Source organism: Sus scrofa, chromosome 3 (assembly GCF_000003025.6).
Source record: "Sus scrofa isolate TJ Tabasco breed Duroc chromosome 3, Sscrofa11.1, whole genome shotgun sequence".
NCBI classification, from domain to species: domain Eukaryota; kingdom Metazoa; phylum Chordata; class Mammalia; order Artiodactyla; family Suidae; genus Sus; species Sus scrofa.
In genome coordinates this window covers 103469182-103483685 of record NC_010445.4, presented here as the reverse complement: position 1 = coordinate 103483685, position 14504 = coordinate 103469182, and the positions used below count along the sequence as shown (strand labels likewise).

General features: G+C 41.2%; 1 protein-coding gene and 1 long non-coding RNA gene across 6 annotated transcripts in view; one reads left to right on the top strand and one right to left on the bottom strand.

Annotated features, from left to right (window-relative positions):
* Window positions 1-14504, top strand: part of VIT (vitrin) — a 113863-nt gene that overhangs the window by 9304 nt on the left and 90055 nt on the right. The window lies entirely within an intron of this gene.
* Window positions 1-14504, bottom strand: part of LOC110260034 — a 61292-nt gene that overhangs the window by 24302 nt on the left and 22486 nt on the right. The gene's annotated exons all lie outside the window — the stretch shown is intronic.

Here is a 14504-nt window from a genome sequence, read left to right as displayed (position 1 = left end):
CAGTGGCCGGCCCCTTGGCAACCACAAACTTCAGAGCCCGAGTCCCTGGGAGGAGGCAGGGCTGATCCACGGTGTCAAACACATTAGGTAAAGAGGCTTCTGATGAGAGAAACGCATCTCCCAAAGCTTCCAGGAGAATCTTTTAAACCAAGAACAGTTTCCAGAGTAACTAAGAGGGGCAGTCAGGGTCCACCTGGTTTTGAGATCCTCTCCCCTCCCCCAGACTTACGGCCCCTCACCCTCCCTTCCATTACGGAGGATAAATAACTCTTGGAAGGAGTTCTTTAGAGCTCATTTGGGGGCAGGCCTGCAAACTAGTATTTTTTGCCACTGGCAATATAAGATCTAAACTACCACTTCAGAAACGTAATTACTGTTTGCAGTCTCACTAGAAATCACTATTGGTCGAAGCCTTTGTGGATGTGGTAAGCATTACCATATGTCAGGTTCTTAATGAGGTACAAAAGAAGGGTCTGAAACACACGCCCCAGAAAGGCTTTCTCTCCTGGCTTTTGTGACATGTCGGAACAGGCCACATGGATCAATGAACCTAATGGCACAGGCGTATATCCCTCATCAAACACATGCACCAGCTCTTTTTAATCTACTCCCCTGCCCAGCAATGACTAGCTTTGCCTAAGGATTTGCCCTGACTGATGTCATGATCAACAGTCATCCTGGAGAAAGGGATCCTGAGTAGTTCACCCTTGAGTCCTCCAAAAAAATTACCTATAACATCTATGGAAAAGTTCCTAGACTGGAACATCAATAAGCATAAGATGCTGATACATACACTGAAAAATAGATATTCTTATAAATCAGAGTTTCTCAACCTTGACACTATCAGGATGTCGGGCCAGATAATTCTTTGTTGTGGGGACTGTCCCGTGTGCACAGAAGGTTCAGCAGCATCCCTGGCCTCTACCCACTAGATGTCATAGTATCTCCCATCCCAAGTTATAACAACCAAAAATGTTTTCAAACATCGATGAGTCCTTCCTGGGGGGGGAGGGGGAGCAAAATCACCTTGGCTTGTGAACCATGGTCCTAAGTACATGCGGAACTCCACAGGGACATTCTGACGGCGGCAGGACCGAAAGTTCTCCCTCTCCCATTTTGTCCTGCCAGCGCATCCCAGGCACACAGGCTGGTTTCCCTTTCTCAGGGGCTGGCCCAGGTCATGGGATTCTTTGCCATGTTTCTTCCCAGAGCCTGGCTCTAGAGTTGGATAAGCCTTCTCTAGAGTTGCCTGCTTCAAGGCTACTACAAGGCAAGCACAGGCGGCCTTTTCATTTTACCTGTCATTTCCCTCCCAATCATTCCAGGGAAACAGGACACAACTAAACAATAAGCATGAAAAACATTTTGATCAAAGACTCAGGGACAGAAACCAGCTCAAACTGGCTGGAATAAAAGGACCCAGAAACATCTATGTCTTGTACCTAAGGCCAGGCCTAGCTGGGCCTCCTTCAGCCTGGAAATGGGACCTGGGAAGTGGCCAGGAGCTAAAGCATCTGCCCACCCCGGTTCTCCCATGGCCACACAATTTCTTTCCTCCATCTCTTCCTTGCCTTCAGCTTAGCTCCCAGTTTTCAAGGACCTGATTTCCAAAGTCCCAAGAAAGATCTTGATTGGCATTTTTTTTTAATTTATTTATTTTGCTTTTTAGGGCCACACCCATGGCATATGGAAATTCCTGGGCTAGGAATCAAATCAGAGCTGCAGCTGCCAGGCTACACCATAGCCACGGCAACGTGAGATACGAGCCGTGAGATCTGCAACATATATCACAGCTCACGGCAATTCCAGATCCTTAAGCCACTGAGCGAGGCCAGGGATCAAACACTCATCCTCATGGGTACTAGTCAGATTCATTTCCACTGCACTATAATGGGAACTCCTAAGTTTTTTTGTTTGTTTGTTTTTGCCAGATCATAAGCTTCTGACTATGGGTCCCTTACTTTTAGCAAGTGTTAGCATCTGAGCCACTTACTTCAAGGGTTTTGTGAAATTATAGATGTAACCAGTCTTTTAAAAGTGAAAGACATATATAAATGAGTAAAATAATGTTATAATAATAATTATATTAATAATTTTATAATATTATATAATAAATTATAGAATAGCTTGGAATTTATAGAAACAGTCACATGAGGAACTTGATATAGTAAAAAGAGCACAAGACTAAAATAGAGCAGATCTGAGCTGTGTGCCCTTAGGCAAGTCACTTCACTGCTCTGAATTATGGGAATAACAATGTCCATCTACTGCCTCAAGAGGTTCTTAGGTGGTTTGGATGAGAGAATTATTGAGAAAACATGCTGCAGATTCTGATGTAAGCCTATATAATTACAGACTACCCTAGTTGAATCCACTGTATGGACAGGCACTGTGAGTTAGAAAGCAGTCAGGAATAATCTTTCAGGGGCAAGCCCAAATGAAAGGGAGTTTATTTTCTCACATAATAGGTGGTCCATAGGAGGGCCCAGCCTTAAGCACAAGACAGAGCTCCAGCTCCATTTCTCCATGATTCACTCCTTTTTGTGCTGGCTTTTTCCTCACACTAACTTGCCTCATGGTCACAACATGGCTGCCAGCATATCTGAAACATCCTGCTCTCTTGTTCATTTCCTCCAAAAGAGGCAACCTTGCTCTGAAAAACATAAGATTAAATGTTTCCTTTTCTGTCTATCCTCAGGACACAGCCCTATATACCTATATACCTTAGAACACAGCCCACCCTCGACCACATGATCCATCGGAGAGGGCCCTATGTGGACAGGGTCAAGGCTGTGGTCCCAAAGTGGTCACAAGTAACGTGAAATAAATATATATATGTTCTTGGTATAGACTTGGAACCAGGAGCTAGGGATAGACCAGCTTCCTCTGAGCCCCCGGCTATATTTATTCCCTTCGCCAACTTGGGTTGTGTTATGAAGGAGGAAGTGGGGAAGTGGGTGCTCTGCTTAGGCAACCAACAGTCCAGAGAGCTTGGCTCAGGACACATCTTCAAGGAGCCTGGTGCATCCTTAGGAGCCAGCATATCAATAAAAGGCAAAAATTCCCTTGCCTTCCTAGCCTATTTGGCCTGCACTTTTCTTTTGCAATTTCTTATAGATAAAAGAAGGGAAGAATTGGAAAGAGAAGAAAAAAAGAGAAACCACAGTCCTCTCCAGCTCACTCTCTCTCTCCTTCTCAGAATCCCGGGGATTATCATAGTTACCACTGGTGTCATGGCAACAGGAAATGCAGTGTCATGGGCCTAGCCCAGAGGAATAGGATCTGTAGAAAGTTTTATATGCAGGTTGGGGCCACCTCCACGTTGTAAAGGCCCCTCTTAGTGACAGCCTTCCTTTTTCCATCTTCACCAGATCAACCCACAGCCACTGACAAATGGCCAAGGCTTTATATCAGGCAGAGATGAAGAAAGTAAGGCTGCAGATGTGGCCTCTCCCCATTCAGAGATGTCTGTCCTCAAGGGATTTCTGGCATTTTAAAAACACAGCACAAGCCTCTCATAAGTATTAAATGTTCCCAAATGAACACTGGCTCTTCCTGCCTTGTGAACAAAGTGTATGTTAGATGCTCCCCCATGTAGCATGGTGGATCAGACAAACACTGGCATTACATAAATCCTACACATCAGCTAGGGCAGATTTGCTCCAACTGAGTGGCTCATGTAAGCCTCTGGGGGGCTTATTAAAAATGATGAATGCAAAAATAATTTTTAAGTCTTCCATGTCTCCCTATTGCCTAAAGAATCAGTTCCACATTCTTTAGGCATGACACGCAAGGCTGACATGGCCTCTTCTTTCCTCTCTAATAGTCTGATTCCTCACCCAGCCTGGCCCAGCAGTCCCCAGTTCCTGAAGCTCCTCTGTCCCCATGAGGATGACTGAGTGGACTGTGAAGAAGTCCACTGTCCTTCCCTCACCATTCATTGTTTTCCAACTTGCCAGTTAAACGAATTTAAGCCCCTTCCAATCCTCATGCCCTAGGCCTACTTAATCATCTACCCCTTCGCCACTGCCATATCCTTGACAGCAGAGATTCTCGATTCTGGCTGCACGGGGAGTATTTTAAACCTGGGGAGCTTTAAAATAATATTGATTCCAACTCAGACCAAGTAAATCATGACGCAGATGAGAGAAGTGCACTTGCTTATTAGGAAACATCTATGGTAAGTAGTGATGTGAAATGCAAGGAGGCCTCTGCATTCAGAATGCCTGGTTTGAATTCCAGCTCCTCTTCTTTCCTGCCTTGTGACCTTTGGGTGAAGTGCTTAACCTCTGTGTGCCTCCAATTCCTTACCTTTCAAATGAAGGCAGAAATAGCCCCTACTTCTTTGGGTTCTTGTGAAGATTAAATGCGTTAATATATTACTGACACTTACTATGTGCTTGATGTTAGTTATGATAAGTATGCATTGGTTTCTTTCTAGAAGATCAAAGCAACTTGATGATAGGACCTGCACCTTCTTCCTCTCTGCCTAGCACAGGGTTCACACCCAAAATTTTTTTGCATGATTAAATGCATGCATGAATGAAGATGAACTTTGACCTTAGGAAATCAGGGAGAGTTAACATAGAATTGGCCCACGAGCGAACCTTAAGATGGAAACGTTTGTAAGAGGCAGATGAGGGGTGGTAACATATTCTAAATAAAACATTAGTAAGATCATGAGCCAAGGCACTGACATCCAGGGTGCAAAGGAAAGACCAAAAGTCTAGGGTCAAAGGAGAGGATTATAGAAAAGAATTGTAGTGAGATGGTTTAAAAGGTAAATTGGGCCATTTCAGACCTAATATTGTTAAGATATCAATACTATCTTAAGTAATCTATAGATTAAATGCAACATCAAAACATCAATGACATTTTTTTTCAGCAGAAACAGAAAAAAACATAAAACATTTATATGGAATCTCAACACGCTTAAGGAATTTGGGCTTTACTCTTCACAGAATGAGTGGACTATGAAGAAGAATTCTAAGAGAGTGAATGCAAAGACCTATGCTTTAGGAAGCTGGTCCTTTCCAACCAGAGCGAACAGTGACCTGGACCAAGAAAAGCAAGTACCAGGACTTCTGGCTGTGGTGCAGTGGGTTAAGAATCCGACTGCAGCAGCTCAGGTGCCTGTGGAGGTGTGGGTTCAATCCCTGGCCCACTTCAGTGGGTTAAAGGATACTGTGACTCAGACTCAATTCCCAGCCCAGCAACTTCCATATGCTGCAGGTGTGGCCATTAGAAAAAAGAGAGAGAAGCAAGGAGCAAGTAGAGGGTTAGGAGATTGCTATAGCTTCTCATTGTTATCAGCACTATCTGTATATGTTGTCTTCTCAACAGATCATTTTATTAATTTCTGATTTACTAATATACACACACAGAGTAAATATTTAAATAGAACAAAACTGCATAACTCACTCCCAGCTCTGATGACCACTCACCCAGTTCTCTTTTCCCAGAGCAACCGCTGTTGTTGAAATAAAAAAATTAAAAGAGAGTACTATGAATAATTGTACACCAAAAAAATTGGACAATCTAGATGAAATGGACAAAGTCTTAGAAACATAAAACCTACCAAGATTAAATTATGAAGGAATAGAAAATCTGAATAGACCAATAACTAGTAAGGAGAATGAATCAGTAATCAAAAATCTTGCAACAAGAAAAAGCCCTGGACCTGATGACTTCACTGGTGAATTCTATTAAACATTTAAAAAAAAAAAAAAAAAAACCTAACACCAATCCTTCTCAAACTTTTCCTAGGAATTGAAAATGAGAGGGACGGAGTTCTCGTCGTGGCGCAGTGGTTAACGAATCCGACTAGGAACCATGAGGTTGCGGGTTCGGTCCCTGCCCTTGCTCAGTGGGTTAACGATCTGGCGTTGCCGTGAGCTGTGGTGTAGGTTGCAGACGCGGCTTGGATCCCGCGTTGCTGTGGCTCTGGCGTAGGCCAGTGGCTACAGCTCCGATTTGACCCCTAGCCTGGGAACCTCCATATGCCGCAGGAGGGGCCCAAGAAATAGCAACAACAACAACAACAACAACAAAAAGACAAAAGACAAAAAAATAAAAAAAGAAAAAAAAAGAAAACGAGAGGGACACTTGTTAGGTTATTCTATGAGGCCAGCATTATCCGGATACCAAACTAAAAACACTATAAGAAAAGAAAACAAGTTTCCCATATCAGTACAATATCCCTTATGAACATTGACGCAAAAAATCCTCAACAAAATATTAGCAAAATGAATTCACCAGCATATTAAGACAATTAAATACCATGACCAAGTGGGATTTATTCCTATAATGTAAGTAAGGATGGTCAAACACACAAAAATCAATTAATGTAATATGCCATGTGATCAGAATGAAGGGGGAAAAATCACGATTATTTCAATTGATGCCGAAAAAGTAACTGATAAAATTCAACACCATTTCATGGTGAAAAAAAAGAAAACTCAACAGGAAGTTCCCATGTGGAACAGTGGGTTAAGGATCTGGCATTGCCACATCTGTGGTGCAGGCTGCAACTGTGGTGCAGGTTCAATCCCTGGCCTGGGAATGTTCACATGACATTGTTGTGGCCAAAAAAGAAAAAAGAAAAAAAAAAAACCCAGAAACTCAACTAAGAGTAGAAGAAAACTACCTCAGAGTAATAGAAGCCACATATAAAAAATTCACAGTAAATCTCATACTCAATGGTAAAAGACTGAAAGCTTTTCCTCTACGATCAGGAAAAGGCAAGGACACCTGCTTTAATCACTTCAATTCAACATAGTACTGGATGCTCAAGTCAGAGCAGTTAGACAAGAAAAAGAAATAAAAGATATCCAAACTAGAAAGGAAGAAATAAAATGACCTCTGTTTTCAGACAACATGACCTTATATAGAGAGAATTCTAAAGATTCCACAACAAAATTGTTAGAACTAGTAAATGAATTCAGCAAAGTAGCAGGATACAAAGTCATACACAAAGTCAGTTGCATTTATATACTAACAATGAGCAAGCTGAAAAAGAAGAAAACATTTCCATTTACAGCAGCATTGAAAAGAATAAAATACTTAGGAATGAACTTAGCCAAGGAGGTGAAAGACTTGTACAATGAAAACTAAAAAATATTACTGAAATGGAGTTCCCATTGTGGCTCAGTGGTTAACGAATCCGACTAGGAACCACGAGGTTGCAGGTTCGATCCCTGGCCTCGCTCAGTGGGTTACGGATCTGGCGTTGCCGTGAGCTGTGGTGTGGGTCGCAGAGGCGGCTCAGATCCCACATTGCTGTGGCTCTGGCCTAGGCCGGCAGCTACAGCTCCGATTAGACTGGGAACCTCCACATGCCGCAGGAGTGGCCCTAGAAATGGCAAAAAGACAAAAAAAAAAAAAAAAAAAAAAAAATTACTGAAAGAAACTAAAGGCAGCACAAATAAGTAGAAACAGGAATTCTCTTGTGGTGCAGTGGGTTAAGGATCTGGTGCTGTCTCTGTAGCAGCTTGGGTCACTGCTATGACACAGGTTTGACCCCCTGGCCCGGGAACTTCCACATGCTGTAGGCACAGCCAAAAAATAATAATAATAAATTACATAAATAAATAAGTAGAAACATACCCCAGATTCGTGGATTAGATGACCTAATACTGTTAAGATATCAATCTACAGATTCAATACAATATTAAAATCCCAATGACATTTTTTGCAGAAATAGAAAATAAAAATAAAAATTTTATATGGAATCTCAAAAGACCCCAAATAGCCAAAATAATCTTGAAAAAAAGAGAGAGAGAGAGAGAAAGAGCTGGAGGACTCAGTTTCTGATCTAAAAAACTTATTAAGCTATATGGTAATCAAAACAGTGTGATACTAGCATAGATAAAAACATACTTACCAATGGAGCATAATAGAGGACCTAAAAATTAATCCTACATATATAGCCAAATGATTTTTTTCTAAGACCATTCAAAAGGCAGTCTCTTTAACAAACAGCACCAGGAAAAATTGATATCCACATGTAAAAGAAAGAAGTTGGATCCTTACCTAACACCACACACAAAAATTAACTCAAATGTATCAAAAATCTAAATGTAAGACCTAAAACTATAAAACTCTTAGAAGAAAACATAGTACAAAAGCTTTACAACATTGGATTTGGCAGCAGTTTCTTGGATATGACACCCAAAGGTATAAACAACAAAAGAAAAAATAGACAGACAAATGGGATTTCAGGAAAACTTAAAAATTTTGTACACCAGGAGTTCCCGTTGTGGTTCAGTGGTAACAAACCCAACTAGTATCCATGAGGATGCAGGTTCAATCCCTGGCCCCACTCAGTGGGTTAAGGATCCACCCTTGCCCGGAGCTGTGGTGTAGGTCATAGATGTGGCTCGGATCCCATGTTGCTATGACTGTGGTGTGGGCCGGCAGCTTCAGCTCCAATTTGACCCCTAGCCCGGGAAATTCCATATGCTGTGGGTATGGCCATAAAAATTAATTAATTAATTAATTAAAATTTTGTGCACCAAAAGATACTATGAACAGAGTAAAAAGGCAATGCATAAAATGGGAGAAAATATTTGCAAATTATATATCTGATAAGGGATTAATATCTAGAATACATAATAATCTAATATTCAACAACAATTTTTTAAAACTGATTAAAAATTGGACAAAGGACTCAAATAGGAAATTTCTTCATCTTTAGAAATATACAAAGGGCCAAGAAGCATTTGAAAAGATGCTCAATATCACTATGCATTAGGGAAATGCAAATCAAAACTACAATGAGATGCCATCTCATACCCATTAGGATGACTCATCGGAAAATAACAACTGTTAGGGAGGATATAGAAACGTGCAATTAAGCTAGTAAGGATGTAAAACGGTACAGCCACTCAAAAACAGCATGGCGCTTCTTCAAGACAAATTAAGAATAGAATTACCATATAATCTAGCAATTACGTTTCCAGATACACACACAAAAGAATTGAAAGTAGGGTCTCAAATATTTGTACACCCATGTACATAGCAGCATTATTCACAAAAACTAAGACACAAAAGCAACCCATGTGTCCATGAGCAGATAAATAGATGAGGAAAATGTGGCATATACATACAATGGAATATTATTCAGCCTAAAAAAGGAACAATTCTGACATATGCTACAATCTGAAAGAACCTTAAGAACATTATGCTATTTGAAATCCGCCAAGCACAAAAAGAAAATGCTGTATGATTCCATTTATATGAGGTACATAGAGGAGTCAAAGTCATAGAGACAGAAGGTGAATGGTGGTTGCCAAGGGCCAGGGAAAGGGGAGAATGCAGAGGTGTCGTTTAATGGGCAAAGAGCTTCAATTTTACAAGACAGAGTTCTCAAGATGGATATTGGTGATGATAGCATATAATAAATATATTGAATCCTGCTGAATTGTACACTTAAAAATGGTTAAGAGCTAATTTTATGTTTCTGGGTTTTACCGTAATTTTTTAAGTTGGAGGAAAAAACACTGTGAAGAATCACAAATATATGTGGTGGTATTATTATTTATTATTATCAATAAATAATCGGCTTCTTTTCTAACTCTAGGCAACAAGACATCTAATTAAATTGCCTGGCAACTCCACTAATAATTATATATATTTTTATTTCACAATCAGCCTTCATCTGCTTCACCAGAACTTCATATTCAGGACTCTTTATATTACATCTCAGAGCACAATCCATACATTTATGAATCAGTAATACAGTTTTGGAAATCCCTATTGTTCAATTTTTGTTAGAACCCTGGTGAGAACATGAGATATTAAGGTTCCAACATTACTAGGAACCCACAGCTCCTTGACATTGAACTGCCTGTAGAAACTAACAGTGCTAGTGGTCAGCCTCATGCCCAGTTTCTGGAATGACAGAGAGGGTTTGAATTTTTTTTTTTCACACACTTCAAAAGGCCCATTTACATTTTAAATGTAGTAAGTAAATGAACCAAGCAAGGAAAGAAACTGAAGTGGTTTAAAAGAAAAAAAGAAAAAAAAAAAAAAAAAAGCCTCAAAATACTCTGATTCCAAGAGACCAGTGATTCTGGTTGAGTTCCATTACTGATGAGTCAGCACTTAGTCAATATTTCCTCTGGGGTTAGAATATTTCCTGGAATCCTTTCTTTCTTTTTTTTTTTAATCCATCCCTGTGTGTAAAGGTCAGGTCTGTTGCGTCTTCTAAATTTGTAGGACAGGTTTGCGAATGCTTCTCTCTGCAATTCCATCCTCTCTTTTGGTTTCTTGGTTAACTATTAACAATGCTTATTGAAATGTAATCCATCTACCATAAACTACACCTTTGAGAGTGTACAATTCAGTAGTTTTTAAGTATTCGCAGGTTGTCTTCCTTTTGTGTTGTTTCCTTTATTTCCTAGAGAAAGGAAAGAACCCTAACTACTCACTTGTTGATTCAATATATATTCAATTATCAAGCACATAAAATCACATAAATGTCCCTGCCCTCACGAAGCTTGCACTCCAGTGGAGAACACAAACAATAAACAAATACAATAAACAACATATAGAGTATGTCAGATAAGTGACTGGGGGAAAAAATTGTAGGGAAAGCACAGGGCGTTCGAATTGATGGTGGAAGGGAGGGGATTATAATTTTAAATTGGGTGATTGGGGAAACTCTCAAGAGAGGATAGCATTTAAGCAAAGACTTGAAAGAAACAAGGGAGTAAATCATGTTCTGCTCTGGGAGAAGGGCAAGAAGGTAGAGTTAAGAATAAGTGCAGGAGTTCCCGTCATGGCGCAGTGGTTAACGAATTCGACTAGGAACCATGAGGTCGCGGGTTCGGTCCCTGCCCTTGCTCAGTGGGTTAATGATCCAGCGTTGCCGTGAGCTGTGGTGTAGGTCGCAGACACGGCTCGGATCCCACGTTGCTGTGGCTCTGGCGTAGGCCGGTGGCTACACTCCGATTCAACCCCTAGCCTGGGAACCTCCATATGCCGCAGAAACAGCCCAAAGAAATACATCTTAATGCAATTAGACTCCTAACTAGGCTTTTTCCTTCCCCCGCAAGGAAGGGGGAAGGAAAAAAAAGGAATAAGTGCAGAGAAAAAAAAAAAAAAGGAATAAGTGCAGAGGCAGAGAAAACCATGACTCAAAAAGATACATGTACTCCAATGTTCATTGCAGCACTATATACAATAGCCAAGACATGGACATAACCTAAATGTCCATTGACAGAGGAGTGGATAAAGAACATGCGGTACATATACACAATGGAATAATACTCAGCCATTAAAAGGAATGAAATACCGGCATTTGCAGCAACATGGATGGACACAGAAATTGTCATGCTAAGTGAAGTCAGTCTGACAGTGAGACACCAACATCAAATGCTATCACTGACATTTGAAATCTAAAAAAAGGACACAATGAACTTCTTTGCAGAACAGATACTGACTCAGACTTTGAAAAACTTAATGGTTTCCAGATGAGACTGGTTGGGGGTGGGGGGGTGCACTGGGGGTTTGGGATGGAAATGCTATAAAATTTGGTTGTAATGATCCTTGTATAACTATAAATGTAAAAAAATTCATTGAGTAATAAAAAAAAAAGAGTAAGTGCAGAGGTGTGTTCTAGAAACAGCCTCAAAGCTGGTTGTGCCTGGAGCTTAGTAAGTGAGGAGGAGACTAGAAGGAAATGAGGTTAGAGGGGCCGACGGTGGCCAAATCTCGAGGGGTCCTGAGCCACATGCCAAGATTCTGCCTCTTATTCTAAATAAAGTAGAGAACCACGGAAGTTCTGATCTGAGGAATGCCATGAACCAACTTATTGTGACCAAGATCACGCTGGATGCTGCATGGCCTTCGGATTGCGGGGGAAGGAAAAAGCCTAGTTAGGAGTCTAATTGCATTAAGCCAGGTGAAAGATGGCACAGCCTGGACCAAATGGCAATGGTTAAGGTGACGAGAAGTGGTCAGAGTCGGGATATATTATGAATGCAGTTCCAACAGGCTTGACTGACGGAAGAGGTGTGGAGTATGAGAGAAAGAGGAATCTAGAATGACTCCTGGACAAAATGTCCAATGCTGGATGGTAACAGCCAATTGGTGGAGCTAGATAGATGGGTCCGGGAGGGTAGCTTGATATACTGTATCTATCCCAATAAGAGAGTTAACTTTTTAGGCCTAAAAACATGTGAGTTGATCTGCAGCTTCTCAAATTAATAAAAGACCAAAAAATGACTCGTCATCACACTATTTACAAAATATGACCTAGTTATTTAAATAACAAAGTGCTGATCATGTAAATGACTATTTCTGTTTTGAAGATAAAGACCATTATTTGTCTATTACTTAGCCAGTGGTCAACTACTTTAATTGGGGGAAAAAAAAAAATTTTTTTAAAGGACACTCCCATGGCATATGGAAGTTCCCGGGCCAGGGACTGAATCCAGGCCACAGCTGTGACCTACACGGTAGCTACAGCAATGTGGGATTCTTTAACCCACTGCACCAGGCCGAGGATCAAACCCCACCTCCACTGCGACCTGAGCCAATGCAGTTGGATTCTTAACCCACTGTGCCACAGTGGGAACTCTTTAATTGGGAAATTTAACACATTACAATTGTTGCTAGAATTGAGCAAAGGGATGAGTTCTGTCTAGGGTTACTTTTGCTGACTAATTTAATCGTTTGCAATAAAGTCTTTCATTTACCAATTTTATTTACGTTAATTGCATCAAGTTCTTGTAATACTATCCCAACAATAATCTAATGACTGCTTTTTGTTAATAAGTTCTGTGAATCTAGATTTTTTTTTTTTTGTCTTTTTTTGTTGTTGTTGTTATTGTTGTTGTTGTTGTTGTTGCTATTTCTTGGGCCGCTCCCGCGGCATATGGAGGTTCCCAGGCTAGGGGTTGAATCGGAGCTGTAGCCACTGGCCTACGCCAGAGCCACAGCAACGCGGGATCCGAGCCGCGTCTGCAACCTACACCACAGCTCACGGCAACGCCAGATCGTTAACCCACTGAGCAAGGGCAGGGACCGAACCCGCAACCTCATGGTTCCTAGTCGGATTCGTCAACCACTGCGCCACGACGGGAACTCCTGAATCTAGATATTAAATATAAGTTTGCTAGGCCTAGCTAGTACCAGATTGTGTTCATCTCTTTCCAAATCTCCATGCAATGACATTACATTGGTGGCTTCAAAATCAGCCATGGTAGGAGGATTTATGCCACAGAAATTAACAGACACTCTCTAAATCAGGGCTCTTTTTTAAGACAACAGGTTTCTCAGCACACCACTGGGCACAGCAGAGGATAGGTTTACAAATGCTTGCTAAAACCTAAAGGCCGCACAGCAGTGGCACTGGGGGGAAGGGATGTTGTGGGAGCCATCTGCCCCAAAGAGGAGTGCTTTATCATCGACGGTGCTTACAATTGCTAGTTTATAAGGATAATTTAGAGCAGACCAACTTTGAACCTTGATGTTTTCTACAACGTTCTTCCTTATGGCCTAAGCTCAGAGCAGATTCGTCTACCTACTCCTACCTCCATGCGAATCCTATGCACTGCCTGGTCACCAGGGGTACAACACTTTACCTTTCTAAGCCTATTTTCCTCGTCTGCTCAGTAGGAATCATAACCTGCCATGATGCTTACTGTGCAGATTCTAGACCATATGGAGTGCAAGTGTATGTTCAACTAATGGTGCTATGAGGAAACCTTCTAGGGTCTCCTTGTAGCTTTAAGAGAAGGGGAAACCCCTTATAGACCAACTGCACCTTCGTATCCACTGTGATTTTCAACCTCTGAGCCTCTGTTGATGCTGTTCCCCCCAACTCCAACCCACTGCATCTCCTATTTTCGTCAGAGTTAACCCAATTGCTGCCCCCTCTATAAGCTTTTCTCTCCTTTCTCTAAAATTCCCTGACCTCTGGGAGATGCTCTGGCACTATCCCAGACTTACTGGACTAGAATCTGCAGATTAACACGATCCCCAGGTAATTCATATGCACGTTAAGATATTGGAAGACTTGCTCCAAACCACTAGTTCTCAAATTTGGCTGCACCTTGGAATTCCCTGGGGAGTTTTGAAAAAGTTGAATGCTGAGACCACACGCCCAAGAGACCCTGATTCAACTGGTCTGAGATGCGGCCTGGGCTTCAGGGCCTTTCAAAACCCCAGTTGGTATTAATATGCCACAGAGTTTGAGACCCACCAGTCCATAGAATCCCCTTATTGTCTGTTACGGGACCTGCACCCTTCCTAATGTTATAGTTATTTGTGTCCATGTATGTTTTCTCATGAGTACTATGAGCCTTTTAAGAGCAAGAACTGTTTTTCATTCAATTTTTATACTCATTCCTAGACGTAGAAGTTTAATAAATATTTATTGACTAAAGAGTGAATGGATTGTTTTTGTAGTCTAAAACAATTTGTAATCTAAAAATGTTCTCTAAATACTGCAAGTGCGGCTTTTGTCCTAATTTGAAGATTGGCTGAACATAGTCTGG